Raw genomic sequence first — 12,939 nt, forward strand, 5'->3', positions numbered from 1 at the left:
TTTGTCTACCATATCCTTCCAGCTTAACAGATACTTGATGCCCCCTGGACTGATACCAGAAGCTGAGCCAATTGGTGAAGTCAATCATTTTTTTGTTTATATTGTGGCATCATCATGGGTGAGGGTGCGATATTAGTTAGGGCTAGGGACATACATATCTGGGACACAGAGAGTTCCATCATGTCTCACTCTATATGGTCCACAGAGGTATGTCTCAAGTCATTCACTCCAACATGGACTATGATAGACTCATAATGGTACTTCCTGTTGAGTGACTTGAGTGCATGTGCGATTTGTCAAATCCTGGCACCCGATAAGCAGCTGACCAGGACCTTCTTGTCCAGTCTGGTGAGAGGGACATCTGTGTGTCTCACTAAGGAGTCGCCTACGACCAATACATTTGATATGTTTTGCCTTAGTGGCTTATTTGTTGAGACACAGGTGTGTGTGTGTGTGTGTGTGTGTGTGTGTGTGTGTGTGTGTGTGTGTGTGTGTGTGTGTGTGTGTGTTATGTGTAGTGGTTTCTATTTGCTTAGTGGTGCACATTTGGGAGGTCTCTATTCTTCTGGTAGACTTTTCATGAGTACCTATGTGTATGTGGGTTTGTATGCCATGACCTTATTTTGTGAAAGAGGTGAGGTTTGCGTGAGAGGCGAAGCATGTGTGCTGACAATCTGCTTGATGTCTAGTTTGTTTTTACGTGAGAGAATTGACTCCAATTCCACAGTGTATTTTCATATTTTACATAGGGTGGTAAATTTGGTTTATGAGTAAATGGCTGTCAGTACACATGAACCAATTGCTACATTTGCCTCAAGATGTCCATGTCAATCAAGCTGGCAGGAGAAATGATGGGAAACTGCCTGTCCATTGTGGCAGGATTTTTCTGAATGTGGTATATGGGGGGGGGGGGTTGTGTCTAGCTGGACTTGGTCGCAAACAGCAAAAATGAAGCAGTAATTCATTTAAATACAGTTAAAGTGCATTGCTGGCTTAAAATATACTTATGTCTTGGATTTCAGTGCAGATGCACTCCAGACCTCTGGCTAAAGTTACCAAACATAGTTAGTTGCTTAATCAAGCACTGTATATCCACACAGAGTCCTCATTTAACTGCATGCATGCATGTAATTAAAATATAATAAACATGAAAAAGTATACTGAGGCAAAGGTCACTGTCCAGTACAGCTCCGGTGAGGTAAAAACATATGAAAACATGTCTAAAATACAACCAACAGCCACCCATGGCACAGATTGGGTTATCGTTAAAAAGGATGGGAATCCCTTTTCTATATTTTGTTGCAGAACATTATAATATATAATAAAAAGAAGTGCTTTGACAAGATATGTTGTAAGGATTGCACTACAATAACATCAACACAGAGTAACTCATTTAAACACTGTTAATATATTACAATAGGGGCTAACACAGACAAATGATTGGTGCCAAAGCTACAGACTAAAACTAAATGCAAAAAACGGCATTATTATTCCCTTTGGCAAAGAGGAAGTCCCCACAAATTACAATAGTGACAGCACCCCACTAACCTCAAACACAGTGGTGTAAGATTTGGGAACACGGGTTGATAGCAATCTAAACTTTTTTTTTTAAACAGCTTTATTGACTTGAAAGAGATAAAACAAACATTATCTTGAGTTATGTACAATTTTGAATATGCTTATTAAAGGACAGTGAAGAAAAAAAACAAACATTTAAACTATATGCAATGACACTTTCCACAAATACATATTAACAAATTAAAATTCTTATAAATACTGATACATTACTATTAAATTATTTATCCAATAAATCAAACTTTTTTCCACATATTTACAATAGTATTCCTAGAGGATCTTGCTCTTTTGGTCAATATCTTTAAATTAAAATCTTGAAAAAGTAGATTTTTGAATTAATTTACCGAGGGAGAAGATTTAGACTTCCAGTTTCTTGTAACCATTTTCCTGACTACTAATAAAATGGACCACAGCAGAGACTGATTAGTTTCTGTAATACAATTAGGAACAGGAGTGTTAAACAAAACTAAAGATTTTGAGAGTAAAAAATTCTGTGAAAATTGCTTGTAAAAAGTGATCAATGTCTTTCCAGAAATTATTTAATTCTGTACAATCAAATACCATATGGGCCCAATCAGCATTAACTACATTATTGCACCTTCAGCAGTTAACATTTTTCTTATTAAACTTGCTTAAAGAGAATGTGGTTATAAAAGATCTATGCAAATATCTCCATGTAAAAATGTTCCATCTTAATGAAGTCGTTACATTAGCAGATTGTAATATATGTGATTTGTCTTTCTCTGTTGGGGGATGATTATTAATTAAGGAGAAATAATTCCAATAATTATCTGATATATTATCTAGATCTAGTTTAATTGCCTTATAAAAGTGAGATACAATGTTTTTAGTTGGTGATTTATGATTTATAGACAGCACCATATACTGAATTAATTTAGGAACTGAACTTTTAGTTGATAAAGTCATAGAGTCAAGTTTATTAGATATATATTTTCTACTTTCGTGTAGATCCAACCGGGATGTTGTGTCAAAATCATGTTCATTCTTCAGTAAGTTAATGGATTTCAGGACATTAATTAGATATCGGTTGTGATCAAAAATTTAAAATTTTTTGTTGAAAAGAATATATTTTCATAAGAGCAGAAGAAAATATAGCGCTTTGTGTGTAGGCTATAGGGAATAGGAGAAATAGCCAATCTTTATACAAGTTGAACTTATATAGTTTCTAAATGATCTCAAAATAATTATATAATTGGTTCTAAAATTCTGAGAATAATAAGTGGAAAAGTAATCTTTTAAGATCCAGATAAAAGAGTTATTAAACATTAATTTCTGTGTTTTATTATTCTTTATTGCATCACTCATTAATATTTCTAGAATGTTCTTCCATTTAGCAGTGTATTTAATATTCATAAGAAGAGAAATAAATTTAGCCATTGCAGAAATTGAGTAGATTTCCAAATTAGGCAAAGTTATAACCCCATTTTGCCAATTTTTCATGTGATAAGATAAGGCTATTCTAGGTCTTATAGGGAGCCATAAAAAATCATGTATCATATAACTAAATTTCTTAATTAAAAAACTAGGAAGGGTGAAGAGATTGATTGGATAATATAAAGAATGTTAGGTAATAGAATAATTTTTAATAATTAAAAGCTTTTCATCCATAGAAAATTAGATTTTATTCCATTTTTAATGAGATTTCCTATTGTCAATAAGCTTTTATTGTAATTGATTTGAATATATTTTATGTTGTTAGCAAATACAATGCCTAGATAAAGTAGTTTATTAGACTGTGCTTGGTATTTTTTTATAGACATCTAGTAATTCTAGCCTTTTAGGGCCAATTGACAAGATTTTAGTTTTGTTGTTATTAAAGGTTAACCTGACTTTTTTTATGAAAATATTCAGCATCATTAAAAAGAGCGTGAATAGATGCATTATTACCACCTAGAGTAATGAGTATGTCATCCACAAACAATTTGTAATATGGAAACATCATTAGAACTCAAGCTATAACCTTCAATGTTTTCATATCTTATCAAATTAGCCCAAGGTTCCATAATCAATGTAAATAGTAAAGGAGATAAAGGATACCCTTTGCTTTGTTCCTTTGATTACTGGTATATTTTGGGATATATTTGTCCTTATTTTAATGTATGCTTGGCTACCTTGATATAAACTTGTAATTAGATTTATGAAACTATTAGAGAAGTTTAGTTCCTCCAAAAGTAAAAATAAATAGTTCCAATTAACTGAATTGAAAGCACAGTTTATGTCAAGACTGATTAACGTTAAGCTGTTTAAGTATTTAACTAATTCAATTAAGGACAGAATTTTTTGATATTGTCATAAGAGTTTCCGTTTACTATAAATCCTGTTTGATCTTCATCAACTAATGTGGGCAAAAAATGTTTACGCCTGTCTGCATAAATTGACAAACATTTTGTAATCAACGTTAAATAATGAAATAGGCCTATAAGATGAACATTTAACAGGGTCCTTATCAGTTTTGAGGATTGGGGAGATAGAAGTATATTTCCATGATGGGGGTATTAGACTGTCATTTTGGGAAATATTATAAACTTTATGAAGCAGTTTTAATGCATCAGCTGGTAATAATTTATAAGCCTCTGGGATGATACCATCATTTCCCGGTGCTTTATTTGGTTTTAATTTAGTAATCTAGGATTGGACATCTTTGAAGGAGGCGTGTCTGTCAATAATAGTAACTTGTTCACTAGATAATTTTTTTTGTATATTTGTTAATAAAGATTTGATTTCTTGGTTAGAAACTATTTTTTTGTATATTTGTTAATAAAGATTTGATTTCTTGGTTAGAAACTATTTTAGACTGTTGGTTAATGTTTGTAAAAATTCTCTAAATTCAGTTAAGATATACTGTATACCTGAGACTCTTTCTTTTTAGGGGAGAATATTTCATTTATATGATTGAATTTGTTAATTCTTTTAGTTTTCTTAGTCAATAAATTCAGTGATCTAAGACTGGTGGAGAATTTTAAGACTTTAAATTTTTCTAAAATAATCATAGTTTTAGGATTCAATATTTCCATATACTTAGTATTCAAGGAGTTTCTTTTTCTTGGATAAGTTTCAAAGAATCTATCTTATTTTGTATTTCTATTAAGTGTTCACCCCAACTTTTTTTTTTTGTTATAGAAATTTATAATTCTGCCATAAAGGTAGGCTTTTAAGGCATCCCATACAAAGATCTCAGAATTATTATTTATGTTGTTTTTTTCAATAAAATTCTGGATTTCTGATGTTATAAAAGCTTTAAAACCTTTCAATTTAGTTATATAGGCAGGTATTCTACTTATTTGAACATTACAGATTGGGGTAACTAAAAATTTGAAAATTATTGAACTGTGATCAGATAATGGACGTGTAATCACCTTAGTATTAATTAAAGAATCTACTAAATCACTAGAAAACAAAACTCTATCTTGAATGTGTATTATGTCTATTTGAAAAAAGTATAAGCTAAGAATCAGAATCAGCAAAAGTATCTATATCTTTCAAGAAATAAGTTTCTAAAAAAAATTGGCTGAAGCTGTAATTCTTCTTTTATGTGATGTTGATTTTCTATTGTCTAAAATAAAAATAAAATCACCAACTTATATGTCCCTTAGAAAGTTGTACTATATGATCAAAATGTTGTTTTACTGTATCCATGCCTATTCCTGGAATCCAGTATAGATTTACTAAGGTGTATATTTTGTTATTAAACTGAATCGTAATTAGACAAAACATTCCTTTATTATCTTTATATGTATTAATAATTATTGGTTTAGGTAATGAGTTATTTCATAAGATAACTACTCCTCTTTTCTTTTGAGAATGTTCTGAGCTAGCTAACACTGAATATGATTTAGTATCTAATCTAAGTACATCCTTGGTTTTCAAATGGGTTTCTTGTAAAAATATTAATTGAACTTGCATGCAGTTTGAGATATTTAAAGAAACTTCCCCTCTTATTTGGATTACTTAATCCATTAATGTTTACTGAAATACTCTTTAATAAATTCATTCAATAGTATGGTGTTGAAAGAGAAATATTTTGACCAAAACCATAGATTAATGTAAATAAAAGGAATACCTAGAGATACAGTATTAACGTAATGTGGAAACATCGAAAAAAGTAGACTTTTGAGAATTACTCTTAAAAATTTTGGAAAATGCCAAGAAAGCTAATAGTAAACTATCATAACTTAAATTGATAACTTCATAACCACCCTTAACCCCTCTGGAGTACAATACTCCCAATTCAAGTGACATATGGTCACTCAAATTAACCCTCTGTTCAGTAGCAACATCTAATCAGTGTCTGAGAAATATCTACTCTGAATAAACAATTTTAAGTTCTTATTCATGTTAATATATAGAATAATCACATAAAAATCACTTTGTAAGATATATAACCAACAAATCTTTACAACCATATCTAACACTTTATAAATGTTAACATATTAGCATACGTCAGTATAACTGCTAATAAAATAATAATCAGCTGTGTGTACCTGGCTATAATACCTCAAAAAGAATGGTTCTGTTTTATATTTATGTTGTATACATGACACATCATGTAGCCAAAGAATAATATAAATTAGAATTCAGTACCTACAAATCTGAAGTCTGTACAACACAAAAATTGTGTATGTTAGCTCATGTGTTAAGTAATTGTATGAAATTCATTCCTTGCAATAAGATTACTTCTTTTAGCTATATCATGAAAGATTTATTGATCCATGACTACTATTTTATTGATGGGGAGTGTAACTATTGTATGACATGATAATTTTAAAAGACAACCATTCAGATATAAGCTTTAAAAACCAGAAGTAGCTTTGGCAATACTATGTCTGAAATTACAATATTCATCTGCTGGAATTACGAGTGTATGTATAGTTTAAGAATGTAATCTATATGTTAATATGTTCTTACCAACTGTAATGGTTTATTCTCATTATCAGAACACTTGCTAATTATTTATACATAAATATTGCTTTTAAAATTAGTCAGTGCTCATGAGGAACTTGTCCAAATAAACTAAAATATAACTGACAATGCTGTGTTAAATACATTTAATAACTAAAAATCTATTTAAAGTCAAATAAATGACAGGCTTGCTATTCCAAGAAACAAAAAGGGATTTACAAAGTAAACTTATCATAACTAACTTACAGGTAATAATATAAATAGTCTCTTTACTATATTTTAGTACTGACATTAAACTATAATATACCCCATTTACCTTGCATAAACATAACAGGTCTCTCTTTCTTCCAAGAAAGTTATCATCTGTAAGTTGAAAAATACAGTTTTAATCATGTAAAATTATGTACATGTCAGAATAGTTTTATTTAGGTTTGATAAATAGTGTATTATCCTATACAGATTTCCTATAGACTAAATGAAAACTGATTATTCTGTAACATATGTGAAGGGTATGTATTCAGATATCAAAACCTATTGCACTTCTGGCTAGCTGTGTTACAAGTAAATAATATGAGTGCTGATAAATCAAATATCTATAACCAGATGGTATAATTAAGATATAGCCCTAAGCACCATACCTCACTAAACTATTACAAATTATCTACTATTAGTAGTCTTACTGCAAAAAAAAAAGAATGTGAATTTGCCATTGTCTTATTGGAACTATCATATTTCTAGTTGCTTACATAACATTCAGGGTTCTTTTTACTTTGCTTATAAAGAATTACCTTTCTGAAAAACCAACCATGCATTAAAACATTAATCTAGCCTATAGTTGACAAGATAGAAAATAGTGATTTGAATACATGCAGTATTTCCAACTAAAATTCCTTATGTTCAGGGATTAGAGAGAATAAACAAATTGAATATGCTTTTAAAAATAAACTGTTAAAAGAAAGCTACTTTGCACAGTTTACATAAGGTAAAAACAAGTTTACAAACTATTTTATAACTGTCCTTTTCATTTGAAACAAAATTTAAGTCTTGCCTTTCAAGGACTTGTAAGCATCTGTTGTATGTTTTTGGGTGCTTAATGATCCAATATCGCCATCTAGTGGCAGAACAGTGTACAGTTCAATTAAACTTCAAAAACAGGATGATGATGATGTGAAAAACAGACACCTCGGCTCAACAGGCATCTCGTGGAGTTATTCTCATGCTCTGGAGACAACTTTTAACATTTTCAGCTGGAAACTTGAGAGTAAACTCATTTAGCTTTAATTTAAAGGCTAACGCCTGCTGTAGAATGGTTAACTGAAAAAAATGACCGAGTGTTGACATAGCAACATCTAAAGCTTACCAAAGCAACCACAAGTAAAGCAAAATTTTTAGAATTAATGAAATCATGCCACAAAAAACACTATTTATCATTCAAGTAATGTTAAATAAGCATAACCATAAACCGGAAAAGGGGTACACAGAAGCATACAGACCACATTAAAACATCAAAGAAAGAAAACTAATAATATTAAACACCAAAATAAGAAACCAACCTCAGCACTACACAACATAACCATCTCAACATCTCAATCTACCCACAAAGGGCTGCATTTACTATTTACAAACCGGATTGTGTAATGAAGCAGAGAAGAGGAATCACATCTATAAGCACTAAGTAATGTAGTTAAAAGCAACAACTAATCATCATCATAAACACAACATTCTACCAAGCATATTTAACTACATATACTATGAGAAAATAAACCAATATTACTAAAATCAATTAAAATAAACTACTAATCTTCATCACAAATACAACATTCAACCAGTTTTAACTACTTATAGTATGAGAAAAAGTACCATTAATCATTTAATGTGAAATGCAGTAACTAAATATGAAACTATACCATCACCAACAGCACTACAGAAGGCAGTAATAAATTATCTGTGAACAAAAAAAGTTCACAGATCTTACCTGTTGATCCAGTTTCATCTCCTCAGACTTTTTTGGGTCATTTACATGTAGAAAGGAGGCAAATAAAAAGATATGCATTTGATGTTAGTTATTTTCTATGTTCCTTCTTTTCTTCAAAGGTTTTACATGTTCCATTTTCTGGCAACCTCTTTAGACTAGCTGTAGCCCATTCCAGGTCTTTTAAGCTTGCTTCAAATAATAAGTGAGGTTTTATTTGTTTCTTTTTAAAGTTCTTTTATTAAGGGCAAAAAGACTTTTGGAGATTACTGTGGGTGAGTAATCATTATCGGAGCGTACTATATTGTCCTTTACCTTAATTGGTGATTTTGCCCAGACAGTTTTCAGTACTATTTCTTTATCATGAGATGAAAGGAATTTAACAATCACAGATTTAGTAGAACTAGTTTTGCTGTTTTTAGATGATACCATGGACCTGTGTGCCCTTTCAATACCACAGGAAAGTGCTTCAGGAAGTTCCAAAATTTCTGGCAACCATGATGTTAAAAACTTTTCAATGTTATTCTCTTCTATATTATCAGGTAATCCAAATATTATTATATTATTGTGGCAAGATCTGTTTTGAAGATCATCTACCTTTGATAGCAGTTGAGTATTTTGTCTAAAAAGAAATTCAATATTATGTTCATTTTCCTGAATTCTGGTGTCCATATCATTAAGAGCTGTTTGGATTCCCAAGATTTGTTCCTTCTGTTGTTTTAGGTGTTCATGGATAGTATCCATTTGATGTGTACATCTCTCCTTGAAATCATCCAGCGTCAAGTCCATTCTGTCAATTTTGGTAGCTAATTCTTGTATATTAGTCAGTAAAGATTGTATTTCCTTTTTTAAGGTAGCATCCTAATGTGCTGTTTTAGAGAAGCTCATATTTTAACTGGTGAAGATGAGAGTATCACAGAAATGTTTACAAGAAAAATTAAATTATTCTAAAATATTTTTAGATACTATCCTTCTTTATATCAAGAATAATAAAAAACAAAAAATATCCACAATTAGGATAGTTATTTCATAAAATTCCAGTCAGAAAATCTGGAGAGACAGAGCTGAAGAGAAATGCTGCTACTCAGTGCTCTTCATGGCCACGCCCACAGGAATCTAAACTTTGATCACCATGTGTCCACAGTGGTAAGGAAAGCCTTCTATGTTGTAAATCTCATAAGTAATGGCATTGCATCCAAGACTAAGGATGTTATTACGCCTCTGTAGTTGACCCTCATCAGATCACTAATAGAGTACAATGCTCCCTTTGGAATGTGCCTCACCATACACCTTCAACAGCTGGAGAGACCACAGAGGTTCCTCATCAAGAAAACTCAGGGCCTCACAAAATATGACCTACGTGGAAAGACTGAAAGCCCTGTCACTGTACTCTCTATCCTACAGGCTTCTTAGAGGTGACTTGTCCCTGGCCTACAGAGCAGTCTCTGACCCTCCCCTAATAGAAATGCTGCAAATCCACAAAACAAATGAGACAAGAGTTACTCACTCCAAGGTTCTTAACCCAGCCTGTAGCATTTAACAGAACATGCTGGAGAGACAGATACATCTCCCAGAGATTGCCTCCACACTGGAATGCTGGAACTCCCAGTAAGCATGAAGGAGAGCTCCTCAATGACCCTATTCAAGTTCAACCTAGACAAATGGATGGAGACCATAAATTCACCCCGGGAGTGGCACCTATGGCCCTCATGGACAGCATCAGTTGGTGCTGATCATAGACTAACTTTGCGACCAACAACCATCTAACCAAGGACAATTAGGGAACATGGGTATATAACAAGGTGCAATGATATGAGGCATTGCCAGCTATGCCAGGAGTACGGCAGTGGATGTGTAACATATGCCAGCATAGCTAGTTGGAGTTCTGTAAAGCGATACATGTCATTTGTATATCAAACTTAGTATAGGTGCTTTGTTGAAAATGTATTTGTAAAGCTACTTGTGTTAAAAATGTACCAACAGTAGGTCCTGCTGATCAGAAAAGAAATAAACCTGTATGCCAGACTGTATTGCAACTGTTGAAATGAATATATTGTAATAGAGGATATTGGAAAAGAAGATGTTAATCTCAGTCCAGATAACTTTGAAAAATCGTATGAAATTAAATTACCTAGTTTAAGTCATAAAGATTATATCTTACAGTTCCAATTGCAGGCAGAGACAAGATGTCTGTGAAAACCAGGACTAGGAATCCTACTGTATTGTCCTTAGGTGTGAACTAATTGCTACCCTGGAAGGGTGGAAGTTTTGAAATGGTTTTATAGCTTCCAGATGCTATAGCACACCTTAGCAAAGCACTGTGTGTGTGTGTGCATGGTAACACGTGCTAAATTCTGGTTCAGTTTCTAGTAAAGGATAGTGTGGGAACTTGAGTCAGATGACCAGATGAATGTGGTGTCATTCTGTAATCCAGCACTGAAATGATGTTTTAATATTAGATGAGACAGAAGTGTCAGGACAGTCTGTTTTTGGAAATGACAAGACCACACACCCACTTCATCTTGCCTTGCTTTATTAATTAAGTAGGAAACCGTAATTCTTTAGATCAGCCAGGAAAATATAGTGAGGTTCTTTAGATCAGCCAGGAAAATATAGTGAGGTTAGATAAGTATGTGTTTTCTGTATCTGTGTGAACCTTTCCATCTGTTTTATTTTTAGCATTTCCTGTGATTGAAACTCTGGTGTTTACTGTAAATAGATGTATAGTATTTTCATGTTCTTTTATTTATTATTAAATATATTTAAACATTTCATTGTGTTTGGTCTTTTAGAAAATATTTTAACCTTTGAGAATACTTATATTTATTTGGTGACACTGTGGCCACTCCTGAAAGCCTTGCTGTATTGGTCAAATACTACCACTTGAATTAGTATTAATTTTACTCAGTATAAATGGGTACCCGTGTAAGAGCCTTAGAGTAGCTGTTTGGTGCAGTATAACTAACTTACAGTCTGGGCAAAGTTAGCAGAGCTAGTAATTCTGTGCCAGCCTTTCCCAGGTGTGTGTGTGTGTGTGTGTGTGTGTGTGTGTGTGTGTGTGTGTGTGTGTGTGTGTGTGTGTGTGTGTCAGTTACTTGAAGCAGGGACACAGAACACTGGTTTCACAGAGACGTCGGTGGAGGACTTTGCTTGGAACATTCAGCTGAGGACTCAAATCTACAGCTGTGTCAGCAGGGAGTCTTATTGGGGCCCTGGAGAGAGAGAGAAAGGGAAACCCAGCCCCCGGACTGAACGTGTTCCCTCTGTGCTCTTAAGGCAAACTATAGCCAAACATATATCACCACTAGTGGCTCCTTACCTAATACAATAAGTAATCATGACCTCACCTTCATAATCAGATATTATATGCAACACCATTATAACCAGGTGTGGACTCTCTCCAACTTTAATGCAGGAATGTTTATTTCTAACCTAAACCTATTCAAACTGGCATTTATTTACATATCATCCCTTCAGATGAAGCAATCTGACTTTTAAACAGTACTTTCCTTACTGCCTGAAATACACATGCTGCAATCTGTAGAAAATGAATAAAAACAAACTCTGTACTGTGGTTAACCAGACAACCTAAACAGCTCAGGAACTGACAGAGAAAGCTTGAAAGGCTTGGCATACAAAGTAAATCTGACTTCAACTACCAAAATCTTTATAAACATCTCAGGAATACCACCAAGCATGAAATAAAACAAGACAAACAAAAACTTCCAGTATAAAAAATCAAAATGATCCCAAACTTTTCTGGCCTTCACTTAACCTCCTGCACCTAGGTTGCATCAGTCAACCTAGCCCTTCCAACAGCTCATAACACACATCTACTGAATCCCAATTTGTCATTTCACACAGATAGTTGCACCCCTCCTAACAGGCACAAACCATCAAACTTATCCACTCCTGTTTCTACACAGCCTTTACCTTTTTCCCCAGTACCAACAAGTACAGTCATAAAACATCTACTCAAACTGAACTCTGTTACTCATCCTACGAATTACTTGCCTGTTGAATATATCAGACAAGTTGCCGATGCCATAGCTTACACCCCATACCCACTCTTATTAACCACTCTATAAAAGAAAACTATAACCCAACCATTTAGAAAACGTCCCATATCCTTATTGATAAATGTGGAATCTTTACAGTATTATTCAAATACAGACCTACTGCAATTATGTCCCCTCTTGCTAAGGTTCTTGAAAAATGTATACATAAACAACTTCTCAAATACATCACAGCTAATACATTTCTATTTCCAAAACAGCATGGTTTCTATCCCCATCACTGTACTACCACTGAATTTTTCAGTTTCACTTTTGTCATCAACTAAAACAAAAAACTTGTGTAACCTAGTCTCTGCTGTTTTTCTCAATCTCTCAAAAGCATATGATCCTGTTTCTCATTCTATTCTGATACAGAAACCATTATCCCTAGGACTTGGGGCTTCATCTCTAACTTGG

At 33.1% G+C, this 12,939-nt stretch overlaps 1 protein-coding gene across 1 annotated transcript in view; it reads right to left on the reverse strand.

The window, feature by feature from the left end:
- The window catches only part of ARHGEF39 (Rho guanine nucleotide exchange factor 39), a 1,319,667-nt gene that overhangs the window by 912,348 nt on the left and 394,380 nt on the right, over window positions 1–12,939 (reverse strand). The window lies entirely within an intron of this gene.

The sequence above is a fragment of the Protopterus annectens genome, chromosome 11.part0 (genome assembly GCF_019279795.1).
Source record: "Protopterus annectens isolate FY-2018-M chromosome 11.part0, PAN1.0, whole genome shotgun sequence".
Lineage (NCBI taxonomy): Eukaryota > Metazoa > Chordata > Ceratodontiformes > Protopteridae > Protopterus > Protopterus annectens.